The sequence below is a fragment of the Melanerpes formicivorus genome, unplaced genomic scaffold (assembly GCF_026170545.1).
Source record: "Melanerpes formicivorus ecotype bairdi unplaced genomic scaffold, bMelFor1.0.p_v2 SCAF_196, whole genome shotgun sequence".
Classification (NCBI taxonomy): domain Eukaryota; kingdom Metazoa; phylum Chordata; class Aves; order Piciformes; family Picidae; genus Melanerpes; species Melanerpes formicivorus.
The window spans coordinates 110001-120000 of record NW_027142548.1 but is presented as its reverse complement, the minus strand read 5'-3'; positions in this window follow the sequence as shown (position 1 = coordinate 120000).

Below are 10000 nucleotides of genomic sequence, written 5' to 3'. Positions count from 1 at the left end.
GGCGCCGGGTCCAGGGCGCCGGGTCCAGCCCGTCCCGGGGCGGGGACAGGTGGTGTCGTCCGTCCCCGCCCCCGTAACCTGCTCTGAAGCATCCGCTTCCCGCCGCGGTTCGCCCTCCACCCCCCCGCCGCACACGCAGCTGCCGCTTCCCGCCGCCTCTGCCCCCCGCCCCGGGATCAACCACCCGCCGGGTCCAGCCGGTCCCGGTCCCGGGAACCTGCTCCCGGGGCCAGCCGGAGCCACGCCCCCTCCTCTGACGCTTCCAGCTGCCGCCTCCCCTCCCACCCCCCAAACTCACACTGGCCCTCGCCGGCCCGCCCACCCGCCTACCTGCTTGCCCGCCGCCGCTGGGTGGCGTGCCGGACACTCTCGCACACAGGTACACAGACAGGGACACAGGGACACAGGCACTCAGGCACACAGGGACACAGGGACACAAGGACACAGGGACACAGGCACTCAGGCACTCAGGCACTCAGGGACACAGGCACTCAGGCACTCAGGGACACAGGGACACAGGGACACAGGGACACAGGCACTCAGGCACACAGGGACACAGGTGGCGGGCCGGAGGCCTCTCTCCACTGTGTGGCAGGGGTCCAAGAGCCACCCCAGCCCAACCCAGAGGGTCTTTTGCACCTCTCTAGAGGCCACCCAGAGACCCCAGGCCGCAGCAGAAGCCTCCCCCGCATGCTCTGCAGGCTTCCGACCCACCCCAGGCCGCACCAGAAGCCTCCCCCGCAAGCTCTGCAGGCTTCCGACCCACCCCAGGCCGCAGCAGAAGCCTCTCCCGCACGCTCTGCAGGCTTCCGACCCACCCCAGGCCGCAGCAGAAGCCTCTCCCGCACGCTCTGCAGGCTTCTCAGCCACCCCAGGCCGCAGCAGAAGCCTCTCCCGCACGCTCTGCAGGCTTCTCAGCCACCCCAGGCCGCACCAGAAGCCTCTCCCGCACGCTCTGCAGGCTTCTCAGCCACCCCAGGCCGCACCAGAAGCCTCCCCCGCACGCTCTGCAGGCTTCTCAGCCACCCCAGGCCGCACCAGAAGCCTCTCCCGCACGCTCTTCAGGCTTCTCAGCCACCCCAGGCCGCACCAGAAGCCTCCCCCGCACGCTCTGCAGGCTTCTCAGCCACCCCAGGCCGCACCAGAAGCCTCTCCCCGCACGCTCTTCAGGCTTCTCAGCCACCCCAGGCCGCACCAGAAGCCTCCCCCGCACGCTCTGCAGGCTTCTCAGCCACCCCAGGCCGCACCAGAAGCCTCCCCCGCACGCTCTGCAGGCTTCCCACCCACCCCAGGCCGCAGCAGAAGCCTCTCCCGCACGCCCTGCAGGCTTCTCAGCCACCCCAGGCCGCAGCAGAAGCCTCTCCCGCACGCTCTGCAGGCTTCTCAGCCACCCCAGGCCGCAGCAGAAGCCTCTCCCGCACGCTCTGCAGGCTTCTCAGCCACCCCAGGCCGCAGCAGAAGCCTCTCCCGCACGCTCTGCAGGCTTCTCAGCCACCCCAGGCCGCACCAGAAGCCTCTCCCGCACGCTCTGCAGGCTTCTCAGCCACCCCAGGCCGCAGCAGAAGCCTCTCCCGCACGCTCTGCAGGCTTCTCAGCCACCCCAGGCCGCAGCAGAAGCCTCTCCCGCACGCTCTGCAGGCTTCTCAGCCACCCCAGGCCCCAACAGAAGCCTCTCCCGCACGCTCTGCAGGCTTCCGTCCCACCCCAGGCCGCACCAGAAGCCTCCCCCGCACGCTCTGCAGGCTTCTCAGCCACCCCAGGCCGCAGCAGAAGCCTCCCCCGCACGCTCTGCAGGCTTCTCAGCCACCCCAGGCCGCAGCAGAAGCCTCCCCCGCACGCTCTGCAGGCTTCCCACCCACCCCAGGCCGCACCAGAAGCCTCCCCCCGCACGCTCTGTAGGCTTCTGACCCACCCCAGGCCCCAACAGAAGCCTCCCCCGCCCGCTCTGCAGGCTTCTCAGCCACCCCAGGCCGCAGCAGAAGCCTCTCCCGCACGCTCTGCAGGCTTCTCAGCCACCCCAGGCCGCACCAGAAGCCTCTCCCGCACGCTCTGCAGGCTTCTCAGCCACCCCAGGCCGCACCAGAAGCTTCTCCCGCACGCTCTTCAGGCTTCTCAGCCACCCCAGGCCGCACCAGAAGCCTCTCCCGCACGCTCTGCAGGCTTCCGACCCACCCCAGGCCGCACCAGAAGCCTCTCCCGCACGCTCTGCAGGCTTCCGACCCACCCCAGGCCGCACCAGAAGCCTCTCCCGCACGCTCTGCAGGCTTCCGTCCCACCCCAGGCCGCACCAGAAGCCTCCCCCGCACGCTCTGCAGGCTTCTCAGCCACCCCAGGCCGCACCAGAAGCCTCCCCCGCACGCTCTGCAGGCTTCTCAGCCACCCCAGGCCGCAGCAGAAGCCTCCCCCGCACGCTCTGCAGGCTTCTCAGCCACCCCAGGCCGCAGCAGAAGCCTCCCCCGCACGCTCTGCAGGCTTCTCAGCCACCCCAGGCCCCAACAGAAGCCTCTCCCGCACGCTCTGCAGGCTTCCGACCCACCCCAGGCCCCAACAGAAGCCTCTCCCGCACGCTCTGCAGGCTTCTCAGCCACCCCAGGCCGCACCAGAAGCCTCTCCCGCACGCTCTGCAGGCTTCTCAGCCACCCCAGGCCGCAGCAGAAGCCTCTCCCGCACGCTCTGCAGGCTTCTCAGCCACCCCAGGCCGCACCAGAAGCCTCTCCCGCACGCTCTGCAGGCTTCCGACCCACCCCAGGCCGCACCAGAAGCCTCTCCCGCACGCTCTGTAGGCTTCTGACCCACCCCAGGCCCCAACAGAAGCCTCCCCCGCACGCTCTGCAGGCTTCTCAGCCACCCCAGGCCGCAGCAGAAGCCTCTCCCGCACGCTCTGCAGGCTTCTCAGCCACCCCAGGCCGCAGCAGAAGCCTCTCCCGCACGCTCTGCAGGCTTCTCAGCCACCCCAGGCCGCAGCAGAAGCCTCTCCCGCACGCTCTGCAGGCTTCTCAGCCACCCCAGGCCGCACCAGAAGCCTCTCCCGCACGCTCTGCAGGCTTCTCAGCCACCCCAGGCCGCACCAGAAGCCTCTCCCGCACGCTCTGCAGGCTTCCGACCCACCCCAGGCCGCACCAGAAGCCTCCCCCGCACGCTCTGCAGGCTTCTCCGCCACCACAGGCCGCACCAGAGGATCTTTTGCACCTCTCTGGACGCCACCCAGAGACTCCAGGCCGCACCAGAGGCCCCCCCCCCCAACCATTTACAGGCTGCAGTGCCAGCCTAGGCCCCGCTGGCAGCCTCCCTTGTCTGCTTTGGAAGGCCTCCCATCCACTCCAGACCTGCCTGGAGGCCTCCCTCGACTGCTCCCGGGGCCCTCGAAGCCACCCTAGGCCTTTCTGGAGGACCTGCTCGACCGCTCGGGCGGCTTCTGACGCACCCTCGGCCATCCGGCGCCCAGCAGCTCCCAGGGCCAGGCACCGGCCTCCCCCTCCGGCCGCCCCTGGGGCCGGGGGTGGCTCGGACTCGGCGCCCCCAACGTGTCGTCCCGTCCCCCCCCCGCCCCGCACCGCCGAACATTCGCTGCAGCCGAGGGCTTGCCGCTCGACGCCTACCCCACCCGCCCAGCCCCCCGCTGCGGCCCGGCGCTGCCCCGGCCGCTGCGCCCCGCCTCTCATCGCTCCCCCCACCCGGCAACCGGCCGCCGGGCACGGCAAGTCCCAGGGCAGGGAACAGGTGCTGCCGGGACCCCGTGCTGGCTGCCGGCTTCCCGGGGCTGCCCCGGGCACGGACAGGTCGCCCCCCCCGCCCCGGCGAATGTTCACCGAACCGGCTGCCGGCTGCCTTCGAGCACCCCCCGCCCCCCGCCACTATCGTCCCCCCCGCCCCCCCTCCGCCTCCGCTGCCGCTTCTCCCCGCACCGCCTCCACTGCCTCCCCCCGCCGCCGGCGAACGAGTCGCCGGATCCGTAGGGTGCCGGGAGCCCGAACGGCGAGCGGCTCCGGCTGCTGCCGGGGCCGCGGGGCTTCGAGCCGCTCCGGCCGCGGCCGGGACCCCGTGCCGGAAGCCGGCATCCCGGGACGGCCCCGGGACGGCCCCGGTCGCCGGCCGGGTGACGTTCAGCGAAGCGGCTGCCGCCAGTCTTTGGGCCTCCCCCGTGCCGGGGCCGCGGGGATTCGAGCCGGTCCGGCCGCGGCCGGGATCCCGGGCCGGACGATGGCTTCCCGGGCCGGTCCCGGTCGCCTCCCGGGTGACGTTCACCGAAGCGGCTGCCGGCTGTCTTCGAGCCCCCCCCCCCCCTCCGCCTCCGCTGCCGCTTCTCCCCGCACCCCCTCCACTGCCTCCCCCCGCCGCCGGCGAACGAGTCGCCGGATCTGTAGGGTGCCGGGAGCCCGAACGGCGAGCGGCTCCGGCTGCTGCCGGGACCGCGGGGATTCGAGCCGGTCCGGCCGCGGCCGGGACCCCGTGCCGGAAGCCGGCATCCCCGGACAGCCCCGGGACGGCCCCGGTCGCCGGCCGGGTGACGTTCACCGAAGCGGCTGCCGGCTGTCTTCGAGCCCCCCCCCCCTCCGCCTCCGCTGCCGCTTCTGCCCGCACCCCCTCCACTGCCTCCCCCCGCCGCCGGCGAACGAGTCGCCGGATCCGTAGGGTGCCGGGAGCCCGAACGGCGAGCGGCTCCGGCTGCTGCCGGGACCGCGGGGATTCGAGCCGCTCCGGCCGCGGCCGGGACCCCGTGCCGGAAGCCGGCATCCCGGGACGGCCCCGGGACGGCCCCGGTCGCCGGCCGGGTGACGTTCAGCGAAGCGGCTGCCGCCAGTCTTTGGGCCTCCCCCGTGCCGGGGCCGCGGGGCTTCGAGCCGGTCCGGCCGCGGCCGGGATCCGGGGCCGGACGATGGCTTCCCGGGCCGGTCCCGGTCGCCTCCCGGGTGACGTTCACCGAAGCGGCTGACGGCTGTCTTCGAGCCCCCCCCCACCTCCGCCTCCGCGGCCGCTTCTGCCCGCACCCCCTCCACTGCCTCCCCCCGCCGCCCGCGAACGAGTCGCCGGATCCGTAGGGTGCCGGGAGCCCGAACGGCGAGCGGCTCCGGCTGCTGCCGGGACCGCGGGGATTCGAGCCGGTCCGGCCGCGGCCGGGACCCCGTGCCGGAAGCCGGCATCCCCGGACAGCCCCGGGACGGCCCCGGTCGCCGGCCGGGTGACGTTCACCGAAGCGGCTGCCGGCTGTCTTCGAGCCCCCCCCCCCTCCGCCTCCGCTGCCGCTTCTGCCCGCACCCCCTCCACTGCCTCCCCCCGCCGCCGGCGAACGAGTCGCCGGATCCGTAGGGTGCCGGGAGCCCGAACGGCGAGCGGCTCCGGCTGCTGCCGGGACCGCGGGGATTCGAGCCGCTCCGGCCGCGGCCGGGACCCCGTGCCGGAAGCCGGCATCCCGGGACGGCCCCGGGACGGCCCCGGTCGCCGGCCGGGTGACGTTCAGCGAAGCGGCTGCCGCCAGTCTTTGGGCCTCCCCCGTGCCGGGGCCGCGGGGCTTCGAGCCGGTCCGGCCGCGGCCGGGATCCGGGGCCGGACGATGGCTTCCCGGGCCGGTCCCGGTCGCCTCCCGGGTGACGTTCACCGAAGCGGCTGACGGCTGTCTTCGAGCCCCCCCCCCACCTCCGCCTCCGCGGCCGCTTCTGCCCGCACCCCCTCCACTGCCTCCCCCCGCCGCCCGCGAACGAGTCGCCGGATCCGTAGGGTGCCGGGAGCCCGAACGGCGAGCGGCTCCGGCTGCTGCCGGGACCGCGGGGATTCGAGCCGCTCCGGCCGCGGCCGGGACCCCGTGCCGGAAGCCGGCATCCCCGGACAGCCCCGGGACGGCCCCGGTCGCCGGCCGGGTGACGTTCACCGAAGCGGCTGCCGGCTGTCTTCGAGCCCCCCCCCCCCTCCGCCTCCGCTGCCGCTTCTGCCCGCACCCCCTCCACTGCCTCCCCCCGCCGCCGGCGAACGAGTCGCCGGATCCGTAGGGTGCCGGGAGCCCGAACGGCGAGCGGCTCCGGCTGCTGCCGGGACCGCGGGGCTTCGAGCCGCTCCGGCCGCGGCCGGGACCCCGTGCCGGAAGCCGGCATCCCGGGACGGCCCCGGGACGGCCCCGGTCGCCGGCCGGGTGACGTTCAGCGAAGCGGCTGCCGCCAGTCTTTGGGCCTCCCCCGTGCCGGGGCCGCGGGGATTCGAGCCGGTCCGGCCGCGGCCGGGATCCCGGGCCGGACGATGGCTTCCCGGGCCGGTCCCGGTCGCCTCCCGGGTGACGTTCACCGAAGCGGCTGCCGGCTGTCTTCGAGCCCCCCCCCCCCCTCCGCCTCCGCTGCCGCTTCTCCCCGCACCCCCTCCACTGCCTCCCCCCGCCGCCGGCGAACGAGTCGCCGGATCCGTAGGGTGCCGGGAGCCCGAACGGCGAGCGGCTCCGGCTGCTGCCGGGACCGCGGGGATTCGAGCCGGTCCGGCCGCGGCCGGGACCCCGTGCCGGAAGCCGGCATCCCCGGACAGCCCCGGGACGGCCCCGGTCGCCGGCCGGGTGACGTTCACCGAAGCGGCTGCCGGCTGTCTTCGAGCCCCCCCCCCCCTCCGCCTCCGCTGCCGCTTCTGCCCGCACCCCCTCCACTGCCTCCCCCCGCCGCCGGCGAACGAGTCGCCGGATCCGTAGGGTGCCGGGAGCCCGAACGGCGAGCGGCTCCGGCTGCTGCCGGGACCGCGGGGCTTCGAGCCGCTCCGGCCGCGGCCGGGACCCCGTGCCGGAAGCCGGCATCCCCGGACAGCCCCGGGACGGCCCCGGTCGCCGGCCGGGTGACGTTCAGCGAAGCGGCTGCCGCCAGTCTTTGGGCCTCCCCCGTGCCGGGGCCGCGGGGCTTCGAGCCGGTCCGGCCGCGGCCGGGATCCGGGGCCGGACGATGGCTTCCCGGGCCGGTCCCGGTCGCCTCCCGGGTGACGTTCACCGAAGCGGCTGCCGGCTGTCTTCGAGCCCCCCCCCCCCCCTCCGCCTCCGCGGCCGCTTCTGCCCGCACCCCCTCCACTGCCTCCCCCCGCCGCCCGCGAACGAGTCGCCGGATCTGTAGGGTGCCGGGAGCCCGAACGGCGAGCGGCTCCGGCTGCTGCCGGGACCGCGGGGATTCGAGCCGGTCCGGCCGCGGCCGGGACCCCGTGCCGGAAGCCGGCATCCCCGGACAGCCCCGGGACGGCCCCGGTCGCCGGCCGGGTGACGTTCACCGAAGCGGCTGCCGGCTGTCTTCGAGCCCCCCCCCCCTCCGCCTCCGCTGCCGCTTCTCCCCGCACCCCCTCCACTGCCTCCCCCCGCCGCCGGCGAACGAGTCGGCGGATCCATACCGTCCCGAGAGCCCGAGGCGGCGGCACCCAGTGCGGGTCCGGCCGAGGCCGGGACCCCGTGCCTGTCGCAGGCTTCCCGGGACGGCCCCGGAACGGCCGCGGTCGCCGGCCGGGTGACGTTCTCCGAAGCGGCTGCCGGCTGTCTTCGAGCCCCCCCCCCCCCTCCGCCTACGCTGCCGCTTCTGCCCGCACCTCCTTCACTGCCTCCCCCCGCCGCCGGCGAACGAGTCGCCGGATCCGTAGGGTGCCGGGAGCCCGAACGGCGAGCGGCTCCGGCTGCTGCCGGGACCGCGGGGATTCGAGCCGCTCCGGCCGCGGCCGGGACCCCGTGCCGGATGCCGGCATCCCGGGACGGCCCCGGGACGGCCCCGGTCGCCGGCCGGGTGACGTTCAGCGAAGCGGCTGCCGCCAGTCTTTGGGCCTCCCCCGTGCCGGGGCCGCGGGGCTTCGAGTCGGTCCGGCCGCGGCTGGGACCCCGTGCCTGTCGCAGGCTTCCCGGGACGGCCCCGGAACGGCCGCGGTCGCCGGCCGGGTGACGTTCACCGAGGCGACTGCCGGCTGTCTTCGAGCCCCCCCCCCCCCTGCCGGAGCCGCGGGGATACGAGCCGGTCCGGCCGCGGCCGGGACCCCGTGCCGGAAGCCGGCATCCCGGGACGGCCCCGGGACGGCCCCGATCGCCTCCTGGGTGACGTTCACCGAAGCGGCTGCCGGCTGTCTTCGAGCCCCCCCCCCCTCCGCCTCCGCTGCCGCTTCTCCCCGCACCCCCTCCACTGCCTCCCCCCGCCGCCCGCGAACGAGTCGCCGGATCTGTAGGGGGCCGGGAGCCCGAGGCGGCGAGCGGCTCCGGCTGCTGCCGGGACCGCGAGGCTTCGAGCCGGTCCGGCCGCGGCCGGGATCTCGTGCCGAACGTCGTCTTCCCGGGACGGTCCCGGGAGGGCCCCAGTCTCCTCCCGGGTGACGTTCACCGAAGCGGCTGCCGGCTGTCTTCGAGCCCCCACCCCTGCCGTGGCCGCGGGGATTCGCCCCGGTCCGGCAGCTGACGGTTCCCTGTGTCGGACGCCGGCTTCCCGGGACTGCCCCGGGACAGCCCCGGTCGCCTCCCGGGTGACGTTCACCGAAGCTGCTGCCGCCTGTCTTTGTCCCCCCCCCCCCGTGCTCTCCCTCAGGCGGGAGGTAGACGTGCTCTCCCTCGGCGAGTAGACGTGCTCTCCCTCGGCGAGTAGACGTGCTCTCCCTCGGCGGGTAGACGTGCTCTCCCTCGGCGAGTAGACGTGCTCTCCCTCGGCGAGTAGACGTGCTCTCCCTGGGCGAGTAGACGTGCTCTCCCTCGGCGAGTAGACGTGCTCTCCCTCGGCGAGTAGACGTGCTCTCCCTGGGCGAGTAGACGTGCTCTCCCTGGGCGAGTAGACGTGCTCTCCCTGGGCGAGTAGACGTGCTCTCCCTGGGCGAGTAGACGTGCTCTCCCTGGGCGAGTAGACGTGCTCTCCCTGGGCGAGTAGACGTGCTCTCCCTGGGCGAGTAGACGTGCTCTCCCTGGGCGAGTAGACGTGCTCTCCCTCGGCGAGTAGACGTGCTCTCCCTGGGCGAGTAGACGTGCTCTCCCTCGGCGAGTAGACGTGCTCTCCCTCGGCGAGTAGACGTGCTCTCCCTCGGCGAGTAGACGTGCTCTCCCTCGGCGAGTAGACGTGCTCTCCCTCGGCGAGTAGACGTGCTCTCCCTCGGCGAGTAGACGTGCTCTCCCTCGGCGAGTAGACGTGCTCTCCCTCGGCGAGTAGACGTGCTCTCCGCGGAGATCGCGCTTGTCGCCAAGGGGTCGCTGTTGCGCTCTGCCTCCGCCTACGTCATCGTACAAGCCGGCGTGATTTCTGCGACCTGCCGCTGGGCGGAGGTCGGCTGGTTGTGCGCTCGCGGAGCTGACGGCCCTCCAGTTCCGTATATGAGGGAACAAGCGACGCCGAGCACTCCCAGGGCAGCGCTGCCGAGCGGCTGCTCCAAGCCACCCGCCAGGCGGCTGGGCAGGGGTCCGTCTGGCTTCTCGGTGGCTTTCGCCCGGGTCAGAGAGGGGACCCGCGGGGCCGAACAAAGGCGCGGCGGTTTGGAGCGGCCGCTGGCGCACCCTCAGCGGTGTTGGATGGGTTTCGCTCGTCCGTGAGCCGGAGCCCAGCCCGGGCTCGGCAACGAAAGCGGGGAAAAGAAAAAAAGTTGACGAGTGGCTGGCGCCGGCCACTGCCGAAGTGTGGAACCCCCGAAGCGAAGTTTGCCCGGTGGGGCACGGGGGCAGAGAAAGCCGGGGAGACGTGGTGCCGGCGTCGGTCCCACCAAGAATGGAAAGCAAGCCCGTCCAGGCACGGCGAGAGAGAGCCCGGTAAGGGGCAGAGAGAGTTCCCAGCACTGGACCCTCTTCACGGGGGTTCCCCCCCATGGCCAAAGCCGCAGCCCGCGGGGGCACGGCATCTAAGGGAAAAGCCAGCGGCGGTGACTGGCCACTCGTATGCTATGGAGCCCGGCATGGGGGGAGGAGGGCAAGCCGGTGCCCCAGCACGGCTTCCTCCTGGCTCCAGAGGGGCGCCCCGTGATGGAGATGTAACTCGGTGCAGCTTGAGGGAAAATGCAAGCCCACATTTCGGGGAGGCAGAGGTGCCCTGTGAGCCGGTGCGGCCCG